This window comes from Ceratotherium simum, chromosome 20 (genome assembly GCF_057802395.1).
Source record: "Ceratotherium simum simum isolate JZ-2026a chromosome 20, ASM5780239v1, whole genome shotgun sequence".
Taxonomy (NCBI): Eukaryota; Metazoa; Chordata; class Mammalia; order Perissodactyla; family Rhinocerotidae; genus Ceratotherium; species Ceratotherium simum.
Window position 1 is genome coordinate 22440852 of NC_141919.1, and position 15208 is coordinate 22456059.

The window sequence follows — 15208 nt, forward strand, 5'->3', positions numbered from 1 at the left end:
GACAATCCTATACAAGGTGAGGACACTGAGAGCACAGCATTCTCATAACTCTTGGAGTTTTACTATTATAGCTTGATCTAGTAAAATGTCTGCAGCTGAAAACAGGAGAAATTGACTATATGCAGGTTTGAAAAAATATATATATAAAAAAAATGTCAGCTAAAGTAGAGTATTCAGCATGCAAGCCTAGAAAAATAGGGTTCAGTGAGGCAAAATTTGGCAGGGGAGCCACACCGAAATGGAGGGACTAGAGATCTAGTCACTGGGAGGTGTTCCCAGTTGAGGGTCTGGATTACACCCTGCACCCTCCCCACCCCACACCGGGTCTGCTTCCCTCTGGTCTGGTTCAGTGCTCACCCAGCACACCCCATTATCAGCTTGATAACATGGGAACAGGGAAGGGATGGTATTCAGTTGGGAATCTTTGGCTGTAAGGAACAAAACCAACTTTAGGAGGGTTTAATCAGGATACTGAAGTACTCCAAAGAGTCCAGGATCCTCAGAAAAAACCTAGAATCAAAAATGGGAAAACATAAGGAGCTTGAAGAACTCGGTGTATGGTCCCTACTTCTCTCAGCGTCATCCTCACCTGTCTGCAGGCCAGCTCCATCTGTGGTGCTGTTCATAGGTCCACGTCACAGGTCCACCTGCATCCAGAGCCTGGCTGCCAGCTCCTCAGCCCCCATTTCAAAGCCATGGGAGAGAAGCATCTTGCCCAGCGTGGGTCTGATGTCTTTATGTGGTCCAGTGAGCCATGGCTGGGTGAGGTGTGTGTGCGCTGGGAGGCAGTATGGGAGGCCCACCTCTGACCCTGTGGCTGGGTCAGAAAATTCCAAAGATGGGAGTAGTTCGCGTAGTGGGGACAAAAGCATTCCCCCTACACATGCCATTAACATGTTGCTGTGGGTTTATTCATTAACCCCACACTCTGGGGGAGGAATCGTCTTTGGCTCCAAGAAAATCTGAAAAACCTAAAAAACCTTGGGCCGCATGTGAATCAGGGTCATGGATTGTGGTGAATTTTCCAAAGTGACTCCCGCCTGAGGCCTTGTGGCTGTCAGCAGCTGATGCCTCCAGTGACACCTCTCTCTGTCAGTGTACACCCTTTAAACAGCAGTGGTGACGTGACGAGTGAGAAAAAAGTTCTGGGTGACATGCCTGCATGATTTAAAAGCATCATGAGTCTGTGCTCTAAAAGCATTCTTTATTCTGAATAACATTCTGATCCCCAGATGGAAGCCAATGAAGTTGAACTAATATTGTCAGAAAAATATATGTTACTGGATAGTAACGCTTCTTCCTTCATTAGTTCATTTGCTCACTCAGTTGTTAATTTGAATTGGGAATGAATCAGTCCACAGACTCAGAGGTGCGAAAGATATTTCTAAACCAACTTAACTTCTATTGCACTGGGGTAGCAGAAGGATTAACCTCGGTTAATTTTGGGTCTCTTTCCCACACCACCCTCCCAGGGTTGTGCCAAGGTTTCAGGTTCTTACTACATGTCATGAGGTCAGGAAGGCCCCCTGGGTCATCTGTTCACACTGGTCTCTGCTGCTTCTGGGCCATGTTTGAGGCTGGGGAGGATGCTTTGTCACAGTAGAAGTCCAAGCTCAGCATCTTGCAATTCTCTTGGGGCTCTTGCACATCTGAGGGTGCAGCCAGGGAGCAGGCGTGGCCCTCTGCTCCTCCGAGTCCCACACTCACTCTCCTTCAAGAATCTCCTCTTAGTCTGGGGATTATTGCTCTCTTCTCAAACCTGTTCCTACTTAGGGAAGCCTGACCACAGCCTCCCTGAAGCAGGGAAGCCAGAGCCCTCTACCCACGTGAAAGAGGGTAGTTCAGAGAGAACAGAAAGCCTCTTGCCCCCGACTCAGTAACTATCCAAGTGCTGGCTGTAGCCAGGCGGTATGGCAGGGTCTGGAGTCATCAAGCAACAGTCACCCATGGTCAGATCCCCACTTCCCAGCTTCACCTGCTCTTCCTCGTGGCTCCTGATTTGTGGGTGCTGTACCTGCCCCAAACTGGCGGGGGAAATAGAGGCGTTTCTTGTTGTTTGGCTGTTTGGAAGCCTGTTTATTTCAGAAGAATAGCCTTCAAATTTCCAAGCATTTTCTGTAAATCTTCAGTGAATTCATAAAAGTATGGGGAGGGGTTTCCTTTTCCCTTTTCTCTTTTCTGGCAATGGAAATTTATTCTATTAATATTCCTGCAAAGAAACTCATCTACCTGGCTCGCACACACTGTGCTGCACTTTTGCCCTCAGAATTCTCAGTGACTAGGCTAACTGTGAGTGCAACCAGTTTCAGTGATCAGCTCCCATCCTTTGCCATTATTTCAGACACTGCCTTGCCCACAGCACAATTAATGCATTAAAAAAATAAAATAACATTTTGGGGGGATATATTTAGGATTAAATCGAGGAGAACCCTATAGAAGATGGCAGAGCTTGCACACAGCATTAATAAAAATATGCTGTCTTAGGTAACCAGCATATTCCAGAGGGTCTGTGAATGCCTCTTCATCTAGAATTTCAGTACAAGCTGTACATAAAATATTTATGCAGCACAGTGCTGCCTCACCTCTGATAAAGGCATAGTTCAAGTGTGTACTGTTGCTACAGACATCACTAACATATAAGCAGCTGAAAAACCTTTAAGTGTATTTGGAATGTTAGAAAGTAAAGTATCTGTCATGGGGTTAAGTTTGTAGTGACTGACAAAGTGACCTTGGTTCCTAAACAGAAATATTTATCTTGTTACCAGAATGGCACTTAATAGTAAAGGCACATCATAGAGGAGAGAGAAGAGAGTTTACTAATGCGAAACTTAGAAGAATGGATGGTGCAGAAGCTAGTAACCTGGTTTACTGTTGGCAGAGAGATTGGAGTAGTCCCTGGGGTTACTGTTAAGAAAGAAATGGTACTAGAAACAGAACTGGGAATAATTCTGTTACCAAGTCTTTTTTAGGATCAATGCAGAGCTTAACCATAAAATAAAAATCTAATTGTAACTTTACTATAGATATCTGTTACATTTTATCTGTAGAAGAGGAATGACAATATCTGCCTAATGGGCTCATTGTAAGGATCAAAAGGATGAGGCATCTTAGTAAGTACTTAGTCACAGCAATTTTTTTGTTTAACAATGATTTCTTCCACTCATGACTTTACCTGCATTTTCTTTAATCCTGGAAATAGAGCAGTGAAGTAAGTAGTAGTGTTTTCATTTTAGAGATAAAATTAAAAATTGGAGAAACTATTTGCAACACACAGGACAAAGTTCATATCTAGTATCCTTGTATAAGGACCCTTTCTGACTCTAATAGACTTGACTTGGTTTTGTTCCTTGTAGCCAAAGATTCCCAATTAATATACCATCTTCTCTCCATTATTAGGGTACCTTCATAATGTCCTTGATAGATAAAGAGGTACTACAAATGAATAAGATGAACACTCTAGCAGAAAAATAAAAGACATACACAGGAAGTGCAAAAAAATAAAAAATATTCAACATCAGAGACATGCAAATGAAAGTAAACTTTTTAAATCTGTAAAATAGGATAATTTAAAAAAGAATACTCAGTTTTAGAGGGAGTGTGGAGAAGTGTGCCGCTCATGTACCACTGGAGCACAGATTGGGTCAAACATTCTGTAGGGCAAGATATCAACAATATCCAATCTATGTATTTTCCATACATTTGACCCATGACTTTATCCCTAGCAAATACTTAATGATGTGTTCAAGGATGTCTGTCTCAGCATTATGTATATTATCAAAAATTGGAAGTGACTTAAATGCTTCAGGAGGATTTATTAAAATTGATTATTCTACTGTCATTAAACAAAGATATAGAAGACTGTTAAGTGACACAATACTTCCATCAGAATAAGTGGGAAAAGCCGGTGACAAATGATGCCATATGATTCACTTTTAATAAAAATTATATATGCTTACACATTTGTGTCTTACGTTTATCAATATGTCATGCATACATACCAAAGTACGAGATTCAAAAAAGTGCTAATAGTGCTTATAACTGTTTTCTTTATTCACATTTGATTTTTTTCTAAACTTAAAGAACAAGCACTACTGCAAAGGAAGAAAAAAATATTTAAAGTTATCTTTTTGACAATTCAGCATAAATTATATAGGTTACCCAAAGGTAGTAATATAATATCTGATCTGAATCTGGACTTTTGCTCTGTTGATCTGACACATTTTAGTGTCTGTTTTCTTTTTTTTTTTTTTTGCCCCCAAAGCCCCAGTAGATAGTTGTATGTCATAGCTGCACACCCTTCTAGTTGCTGTATGTGGGACTCGGCCTCAGGATGGACAGAGAAGTGGTGTCTCAACGCGCACCCGGGATCCGAACCCAGGCCGCCAGCATCGCAGCGCACGCACTTAACCACCAAGCCACAGGGCCGGCCCTCTGTTTTCTTTTTCTCTGTTAAATGAAGAACTTCCATTTACCTAAAGCAGGAAAATATAATTTAGATGTTCAGACTTGATAGCAAGTAGCTGTTGAATAGTTCTGTAAGGTTCTTAGAGAACCAAAACCAGGCGCGCAGGGTGGTGTTGGGAGAGATGTTGGGTTGGAAGGGTTTGCAGTCAGTTATTTTCAGTAGTCAAGCTCTGTGCATGTGGAGAGGCGAGGAGCAAGGGAATAAGAAAAGATGAGGTGCTTTTATTGGGCTGTTAAGTCAGGTAAACCAGGGTAGGAAATGACCAGCACAAACGTTTTGGCTTGATAACCACAGTTCTTGGCAGGAAAGTCTCTGCCTGTGTCCATTTGCCCTCCCAATTTCTCCTCCATGCCCTGCAGTCTGCATTCTGTACCAGCCCTATTGAACATTGCTCTCAGGGGTCACCAGTGACCTCCTTACTAATTGTTAAATGCAGTGACATCTTGTTAGTCCCCATCCACAGCATTTGACATCACTCATCTTTCTTTGGGCTGATGTGCCTCTCCAGCCTCATAGTTGGTCTCCTGCCTCTGTAACCACTCCCTCTGTGTCTACATCCATTCGTCTTCCTCCATCTCCCTTGACTTTCCACTGTGTCTTCTACTCATTCCCTTAGAACCTTCCTTTAGTCCTGGGGCTTCAACCATCATCTTTTGTTTTTTTCCCTTTTTCTCCCCAAGGCCCCGGCAGATAGTTGTATGTCATAGTTGCACATCCTTTCTAGTTGCTGTATGTGGGACGCGGCCTCAGCATGGCCAGAGAAGCGGTGCGTCGGTGCGCGCCCGGGATCCGAACTGGGGCCACCAGTAGCGGAGTGCGTGCACTTAACCGCTAAGCCGCGGGGCCGGCCCAACCATCATCTTTTTTGAGGTGAAAGTCGAGCAACCAGTCTTTCCCCACTGTGACTCATCTCTGTTGTTGCTGGGAGTTTGGTCATAAAATGGTTTTGGAAATAAGAACACGTTCACTTGGACACAAAATCTACAGATATTTAACGTACTTAGAACTCATCTCCTGGGGCCAGCCCCGTGGCTTAGTGGTTAAGTGTGCGCGCTCCGCTACTGGTGGCCCGGGTTCGGATCCCAGGCGCGCACCGACACACCACTTCTCCGGCCATGCTGAGGCCGTGTCCCACATACAGCAACTAGAAAGATGTGCAACTATGACATACAACTATCTACTGGGGCTTTGGGGGGGAAAAAAAAAGGAGGAGGATTGGCAATAGATGTTAGCTCAGAGCTGGTCCTCCTCAGCAAAAAAAGAGGAGGATTAGCACGGATGTTAGCTCAGGGCTGATCTTCCCCACAAAAAAAAAACAAAAAACTCCTGGCTCCATGAAGAGGCCCCTAGATTGTCTATAGATGGTTTAGTCATTAATGATGGTATAAGCTACTGTGTGAGCCTCTCCACACAATGAAAATGGTGTTGTTAGTAAAAGAATCTTACCTCAAGGCACAAAGGCCTATAAATTTCCAAAAGCATTTGCAGAGCTGATACAAAAAATACTCCAATGTGGTCCACACTGAAGTGAAAAATTAGCTTAAAATAGTCAAAAGAGTCCCAGCTGGACAACCAAGCTCAATACACATGAAACAATGGACAATACCATTAATGTACTGTGTGAGGGTTAAGTTGTCTGGAAGGTGGGCATTGCTGGGGCCATGGACTTAAGCTGGGCCTTGACAGAGGGGATAAGAAAAGCTGTATCTTGCGTGGGGAATGATAGGTGCAAAAAGAGGGTGTCAAAGTTTGTGTTCTTTAGACCATAATAAGTCTTATTTGACTAGGACAGAAGGTGTTTGTTGGAAATTGGAGGAATATAAAACAAAGTAGAGCTAGATTATGGAAGAACCTGAAGGTCATCAGAGGAGTTGATATTTAACGGAAGAGAAAATTATGACCACCATGGATTTGGATGTAAGAGAACGTCAGATTAGAAAATTAGAAGAACAGAGAACTTCAGAGTTGGAGGTAACCTGTGAGATGGGATGGGGATGACTAATATTTGTTGAGTACTTGCTGTATGTCAGGCCAAGATCTCACAGTTCTTATTCTTACAGCAACCTTAGGGGTAAATATCATTATTCCCATTTTATATATGATAAACTGAGTTTTGAGGAAATATGACTTGTGTAAGTTCTGCAGAGTGCCTGGGCCAGGATTCAAGCCCAAGGACGTCTGACTTCAAAACACAATGAGAATAGAGAACATTGACATCAGTTCTTGATTTTACAGTCAAGAAAACTGAGACCCAGGAGATAGGGGACTGTTCAAGGTTACACAAGTAATAGGATGAAAACAGTTGCCCTGCAGGAGAGGCCAGGTTAGAGGCTGCTGTTGTAAACTGGTGGGGCTGCCAAAGAATTGGGTACTAGCGGTGGCATAGGAGTGAAAAAGAGGAGTCAGCAGCAGGACATTTGAGGGAAAGGGGTGGTGGACTGATCTTGGAATGGGAATGATGGAGAAGGATGGTGGGAAAATAATCCCAAAGTTTTAATCTCGGGGAACTGCCATTCACAGAGAAAATCCTCAGTGGAGCTAGTTTTAAGAGAAAGGCCATGTGTTTCTTATGTAGTGGTCTCAATGTGAAATGACAATAAAAATCAAAGGTATTCATGAGCTGACTTATGTACATATTGACAAATACACGGAGGAGAACAGTAACAGGAGTGAAGGCGAAAGGCTGTGAGGAACCAGCCCTTTTCTTTGAATCGGTGGTGAGTTAATCCCAAGAGCAAGCGACTAGGTTTTTCCTAAAGCAGGGGAGACTCACGTTTGCACAGACATCCTGGGTTCTCTTTTATTCTGGCCTGCTGCTTCCACCCCCAACAGGAAAATGACTTAACTGTACTTTGATTTCTATACTGCATAGCTGTCTCTAATAATAGATTCCCCTCTTCTGTAGATCTCAAGCCAAGAAAGGAGAATTGTTCCATCACATTTCCCTCAACGAGATTCTTTTTCCTTTCAGAATGATGGTCACTGTGCTGGATGGACTGCTGAAGTAGTGAATTACTTCCATCTTTTGACCACACCAGGAAATTGTCCATGGAGTTGAAATATTTATTGCAGTAATTTCTGGCCTTACATAATTGAGGTAAGGTATACTTTTTTCCATATAACTATCATGAAATTGTAATGTTTGCCTCCTTTAACTTTGCTTTTTGGAGACATTAATCCATTCTCCTCCCCTAACTTTATGCTCTAATAATCCCTTCAGAGTGCTCTTAATCTACAAAAGTATAAGAGTGCAGAAAAGACTTTTCTACGATGAAATATGAGCAAGCTGTTTGACTCTGAAGAATAGAGGTGAAAATGTATTACTCTTCAGATTAAATCAATAAAAGTACCCCATTTCCATAAACACAATATGCATAGACTGGATTATACTAGAGAAATTTAATAGATTGAAAGGAGTATTAAGTCTACTTAAAAAAAATGGAGATACATAAATATTAATATATTGCTGTCTTTATTCAAGTCAAGAAAATCTAGAAAATACAGAGACTTTAAAAGAAAAACATGTTATTCCATTTCCAGAGATAATCACTGTTAAAATTTTACTGCATTATTTGTAATATTTGTATTACAGATATTTGTAATAGTATGTGTGTTGACTTGCTAGATTTTTGGAAATGAGAAACATTTATCATATGCTTGCTTCCGCCAGGCTTTGTACCAGGCACTTTACATAAATTAATTTATTAGTTCTCACAACGCTGTGAGGTTGGTACTTTTTTTATCCCCATTTACACGTAAGAAAATTGAGGCTCAGAGAAAATAAATGACTTGCCCATGTTCACAGAGCTGGTAAATCTACTCAGAACTTGAACCAGTCAGATACCCAAGTCCATACAAATGGGCTTTTTTAATTTTTTTATTTTTATTTTATTTTTTATTTTTATTTTTTCTGAGCTTATGGCTTTTGTAAATGTCCAAGCAAAATTATACTTTATTTTTTAACTACTTGCAATTTTCAGAGACAATATTTACTTTAATGTATTTCTTATTAAACTTTTAATTATAGAATCGCTTCATTTGCTTGGTTAAAAATTCACACTATATGGTGAACTAAAAATATAAAATCTAGTTGGCTTCTTCCCTCTCCAATATCCATTCTCAGCCAATCTCACTATTTATTTATTTATTTATTTATTTATTTATTTTAATTTTTTGTTTATTGCAGTAACATTGGTTTATAACATTGTAAAAATTTAGGGGTGTACATCATTGTACTTCTATTTCTGCATAGATTACATCATGTTCACCACCAAAATACTAATTACAACCCATCACCACACACGTTTACCGAATTATCCCTTTCACCCTCCTCCCTCCCCCCTTCCCCTCTGGTAACCACCAATCCAATCTCTGTCCCTATGTGTTTGTTTATTGTTATTATCTACTACTTAATGAAGGAAATCATATGGTATTTGACCTTCTCCCTCTGACTTATTTCACTTTGCATAATACCCTCAATGTCCATCAAATGGGCTTTTTTTAGCATACTTCTTTTTCTTGACAAAATACTTATTCCTTTTTTCCTGCAGCATCATTTTAAATGACTGCATGGTGTTCACTTTATGGTATGCAATGGTTTCTCTACCCTGTCCCCTTTTGTTGGAAATTTATTTGTTTTTCTTTTTAGCAATGAACATCTTTTGTGCACATCCATGATTATTTCCCCAGGATAAATTGCTTCAGATGGCAATGCTGAATCAGTGGGAACGTGGGAGTGTATCATTCAGGTTTTTGATGCGCTCTGCTAATTGTCTTCTCAAAAGGTTGTACCAGTTTATGTTCTCACTAGCGGTATGTGGAAGTGCTTGATGACCCTAAGCCCTCGGCAACATTGGTAGTTAGCAATTTGAATAATTTTGTTCATCTTTTTAAAAGATTCCAAGTATCCTTTGTTCTTGCCTCTCATACTCTAGAGCCGTTGCCTCCTGACTGGTTTCTCTCTCTCCACTCTAGACCCCACTTTGTCGCCAAGGGAATTGCAGGACAGTGGGTAAAAGCATGGGCTCTAGAGCTAGAGGCCTGGGTTCAAATCATGGCTGTACTGCTCTGCCTCAGTTTCCCCATCAATAAAATGGAAATAATAACAAAACCTCTCTCATAGGGATGCTAGGTGATAGTTGACGTAAAGTACTTTAGAACAGTGCCTAACTCTTGGTATGTGCTCAATAATTGTTGGCTACTACTGTTGTCTTCCAGAAGTCCATGCTCTTTTAATTAAAAACCAAAGATTATACTTGTTTTGAATGAAATACGATTATTACCAAATTAGTAATTCACAGTGGAAACTAAAGTGCTGACATTGTAGTATCGTTAGTGTTAACACTGAGCAACCTGAAGGTCACAGATAACCACCCCTGCCTCAGTTGATGCTGAGGGGTCAAGGATAATGAGCAGAGAGTAAGAACGGGAATAACTGGAATGTTCAAGTGCTTCATAAGCTCAGGGAGCACTTTCACAAACATCGTCTCGCTTGATCCTCACAACGGAGCTGTGAGGGAGGTGGAGCAGGTATTATTAACCTTGTTTTACAGAGGAAGAAATTGTTGGAGGAATTTAGTGACTTGCTCACTTCAGGTGATAGAAATGGTCAGTGGCAGAGCTGGGTGTGTACTCTAGGACTTCTGACTGTGATTCCTTACTCTCGATGCTTCTTGACAGAAGGATAGACTGAGGCGGTGCAGGTGTAGGTACTCAGGTCTAGAAATGTACCACTACAGTAAGCAAGAGGTCTCTTTTCCCCACTCTCTTCTTAACATTAGATGGTAGAATTAAAAAAAAAAAATTTTATCCAGTTTTATGGACAAGTGAACATTTATCATATGTTTATGAACCATTTATGTTTCTTCTTTTGTGAATTTTCTGTTCCTGTGTTTGGCTCATTTCTCCAAAGGGATGTTTGCTTTTTTGTTACTGATGTGAAAGAGTGTTATTATTGTAAAATATCTTTTATTATAAAGATATTACAAATTTTTATGTCCTTTGCCTTTGAATTGTGCATAATGTTTTCAAAAGTAAGTAAATACTTAATTTTAGGTAGTTGAATCTTTTCCCTGTGGTTTCCGTATAGGCCAAGTAGGAAGCAAGAGTGCCTTGGTATTATGCCCCCACAGTCGGTTCTTCACACAGCAGAGTGATCTCTTTCGCGTAGTCACAACTTGGCACAGCCCTGCCTGAGCCTGGCGTGGCATTCTCCTTACCATGGCCTGCAAGGCCTGGCATGATCCGGCTTTGCCTGCCCTCCAGCCTCACCTCTTGTCATTCACTCTGGAACACTGTGTTCCAGCCCCACTGGCCCCTTTTCAATTCGTGGAACATGCCAGCCTCTTTCCTGCCCCAGGATTCTTCAGGTGCTCTTCCTTTGCTTGGAACATGTGCTTGCATGTGAGTGTGCAAACACATGCAAACACACACACGTACTTGTGCTCACACACACTTCTTGTGGCTGACTCCTCATTCAGAGAGGCAGTTCCTGAGAGAGGGCTTTGGAGCAGGCTGCATGGGTTCACCTGGCTTCCCCGTTCACCAGGTCTGTGTCCTTGGGCAAGTTACTTTGCCTCTTCCTCACCTGTTACATCTGTAACATCGGAATCATCATCATAATACCTATCAGAGTTGTTGGGAGGATTAAGTGGGTGAATTCATGCAAAGCTCTTAGAAAACTACCCTCTGCACAGAAGTGCACATCAGTGGTGAGCTGTTGTCATGGTCGTCATCTTTCAGGCTTCAGGTAAAATTTCACCTTGGAGAGAGGCCATCCTGTCCAACATTGGTTATTCCCTCCACTAGTCTTTTTTTTTTTTTTTCCCCTAAAGCCCCAAGCGATAGTTGTAAGTCATAGTTGCACATTCCTCTAGTTGCTGTATGTGGGACGCGGCCTCAGCGTGGCCGGAGAAGCAGTGCGTCTGTGCGCGCCCGGGATCTGAACCCGGGCAGCCTGCATCGGCGCGCACGCACTTAACCGCTAAGCCACGGGGCCGGCCCCCCTCCACTAGTCTTGATCTCATAATCCTGCGTTTTTCCCCCTTTGAGCAGGTATCAATATGCGATTGTTTTTTTATTTTCTTTTTCCTATTTTCCCCTCTAGCCTGTGACTCCACAGAGACAGAAGCTGTGTCTGTGTTGTCCACAGCTAGGTCTCTGGTGGTTAGCATACGTTATTGTAGAATGAATGAATGACTGTCAACATCTTCAACCTCAAGATTGCGTAGAAATTCACCTACATTTTCTCACTCTAGTTTTATGAATTCATTTCACATTTTTAAATATTTCATCTGTGTGAAACTTAGTTTGAAGTATGATTTGAGATATGAATGAAAATTTTTTCCCCTAATAAGCAGCCAACTGCAATTTTTGTAATTCTTTTAAAGAGAGTTCCAACTCAAATGGCAGTCCTTGGGGACTCCGATGTTGTGTGTGTTTCTTTCATTTGTTTTTCTCTCCTCAGGTAGTCCTTTTGCAAAAGGGAAATGCAGAAACTTCATTGACTTGAGCCAAATTCCTCATGAGCATGCTGGCCAGTACCAGGAAAGATGGTCCTGGGGTCACCCACCCCGGCCTCGCTTCCAGAAGGAGGGAGGACATAATGTGACCAACTTAGAGACTTGTTCCATTTGCTCAATATCTAATGCTGCTAAACCTACTAGATATTTTAGACAATCTTGTTTTAGATACTGTCTGCCATATTTTAAAAACGATTGAAACCTGGAAATGTCAATATTCCAATGACTACTTTTCCTTAACTGCCTCTTGCATTTAGATGAGGAACAAAAATGCTTTGGCAGACCGTGTATTCTACTTTTTGGTTTGGAAAGATTGGTCACCATTCTTTTTCATATTTTAACTTTTAAAATTAAAATTAATGACGAGAATAATACATACCCACTGTCGTATAGTCAAGCCATAAAACTCGTTATACAGAAAAGAATTGACTCTTGCATCTCACCTTCTGGCTCACCCCTTAATGTAACCACTGCTGAGGTTATTGTTTATCCTTCCAGACTTTTTTGTGTGTGTGTGAGGAAGATCAGCCCTGAGCTAACATCCATGCTAATCCTCCTCTTTTTTTTTTGCTGAGGAAGACCGGCTCTGAGCTAACATCTATTGCCAATCCTCCTCCTTTTTTTCCCCCAAAGCCCCAGTAGATAGTTGTATGTCATAGTTGCACATGCTTCTAGTTGCTGTATGTGGGACGCGGCCTCAGCATGGCCGGAGAAGTGGTGCGTCAGTGCCCGCCCGGGATCCGAACCCGGGCCGCCAGTAGCGGAGTGCGCGCACTTAACCGCTAAGCCACGGGGCTGGCCCCGTTCCAGACTTTTTTATGCTTAGGAAATACATTGGATCTTTACAAACACACACACGCATATACTTGCATGCTTTTTCTGAACAATGTCATAAACCCACTTTCTTATACACGTCAGTGGGCTTTAAAACCACTTGAAGTCTTTGTTTTCTGGCTGGCAACATCTTAGAGAAGTTACTAATTGATATTTTCTCAGGGCTTTAAATGCCAACCCCGCTCGGTTTGTGTGAATCACTGGATGTAATCTTCCAGAGGGCAGGGGCTCGGGCACTTTCAAGAATGTGGTATAATCTGATAATGATTTCCATCTCACTACCGAGATGAGAAGAGGACTTAAAGGGAAGCTAGTAGAGTGGGAAAGGAGAAAATTCTTCTAAGTTCATGAGGACGAACATTTAGCGAAATGTTTTCCCTGGGTTATATAACAAGTAGTTTGATTTCTGGGGAAACGGGGTGGCACGTAGGGTGCTGTCAGGTTATAAAATTTTTCATAACTTTCTCTCTCATCATTCTCTTCTGCCTTTTTTTTTTTTCAGTCTATGATAATAGAAGGTAAATTTGGTGTGGAGTGGGGCAGAGACTCACCAGGCCGTGCCCTTCACACTGGCATTAGAAAGTATGCAGTTGGCTGCCCCTGGTTCTGATCTATAGCACTGCGGTCCAGGGAACTGTAAGGGTTTCTGTAAGTGATGGGGGCTCTGGACTTATGCAGAATTGCACTTGTCAGAGTTTTTCAGAGTGCCCACCTTATTACACTGGAGAGGCAAGTTTCATTGCTTAAAGGGACAATTTACGGCAGTGGGCTTATCTCTTTGTTTTAGCTCTTTATGTTTTTCTGCCTCTTAATAAAATGTGAAGTCACAAAGCAATTAAATAGTAGTGTAGTTTTCAGGCAGGAGGTGGAGAAAGGCTAACCAGGGGAAAAGGCTAACATGATTGACAGAGGCTGGCTGGAGATTTACATTGAGAATAACTCGTTCTTCAAAACTTTCTTCATTTTCTTGTGGGAATTATGGGGTAAATCATACACCAGGAGGACGGATCATTAAAAATGTAGGAGTTATGATTTCTTTTTGACTTTGTAAGTCTCTAAATCCTCCACCTTAACACAGAGTTCTGATGGGAACCAGCCCTGCCAAGGATTAAAATGAAGCAGAAACACTTTAAAATATTACATTTTTAATAAGCTTGAGATTGTAAAATGTCTTAAGATCCAATGAAACAAAGTAGAGAATTCATGAGTGTTTTTTTTTCCCTTAAACTCAGATTCTCAAGTGTAGATATTTTTGAATATTCAGGGGCTATGGGAGGAGGGACTATTAGTTTCTAGAATTTAACAGTTTCAACTCTTAGTTTCTTTTTTTTTTTTTTTTTTAAAGATTTTATTTATTTTATTTTTTCCCCAAAGCCCCAGTGGATAGTTGTATGTCGTAGCTGCACATCCTTCTAGTTGCTGTATGTGGGACTCGGCCTCAGGATGAACGGAGAAGCGGTGCCTCGATGCGCACCCGGGATCTGAACCCGGGCCACCAGCATCGCAGCGCGCGCACTTAACCACCAAGCCACAGGGCCGGCCCTCAACTCTTAGTTTCTAGAATTTAAAAAATACCATTAGTAATTTTTAATAATGACACCTAAAATGAGGAAAAATTTGAAAAAATTGAACATAAAAATCTGGAGAATTAAGAATTTCTGTCCCTCTTTTTCAGCCTCCTTTAACATCTAAAATAAATTCTTTTGATTTAGCCACTTTGTATTGATGGTGGCCTATTTATTCCAATCAAGAGAATTAAAAGATAAAGATACGTAAGTTCTACTTGTCGTCCTCTTTTATTACAGAAACAATTTGACTTTAAGAAGTGTTGAAAAGCTGCCTCTTGATTTGAAGTTCTTATTTGTTTTGTAATAATCACATTGAAGTGATTAAAACAAATAGATTAAATTAAAATGTGATTGTTAGGACCTGTTGAGAAAAAGATTAAGAGTTAATTTATGTGACCCAGAAAATATGTGGCTAAAAGGACAGTACTCTTTCTGGTGTGAATTTCTGTTGCCAGTAAAGCACGCTGAAGGGAGTCTTGAATGGCTTTGCCGGAGCACCCCCCCAGCTGCCACCTCACCACGACAAAAAGAACAAGAAGCAAGGAATAAACTGTGAAGCGATCCTACTGCTATTTAGGGTGTGCTTCCAGATGGGTTACTTCTGAGAAGATTTGTACTGAGAGAATAGGAGAAATGTTAATTTCTAGAACTTGGTGAAATGGTAACAAACAGCTTTTATACCAAATCAGTAAATCTTTTCTAAGTCCCTACCCTGGTCCTGTATATCAGCTGTGGTTCAGTTTCCTCACCTGTAAAGGAGGGCGTGGGACTTCTCTCAGTGTCCATCACTGTGGATTGTTGGCACAGAGAAGAGACTCAAG

General features: G+C 41.3%; 1 protein-coding gene across 6 annotated transcripts in view; it reads left to right on the plus strand.

Moving 5' to 3' along the window:
• The window catches only part of KANK1 (KN motif and ankyrin repeat domains 1), a 201550-nt gene that overhangs the window by 61313 nt on the left and 125029 nt on the right, over positions 1 to 15208 (plus strand). For all 6 annotated transcript variants that reach the window (XM_087444526.1, XM_087444527.1, XM_087444528.1 and 3 more), the window contains one exon: positions 7437 to 7562. The gene's annotated coding sequence lies outside the window, so the exon portion shown is untranslated. The remainder of the gene's footprint in view (positions 1 to 7436; positions 7563 to 15208) is intronic.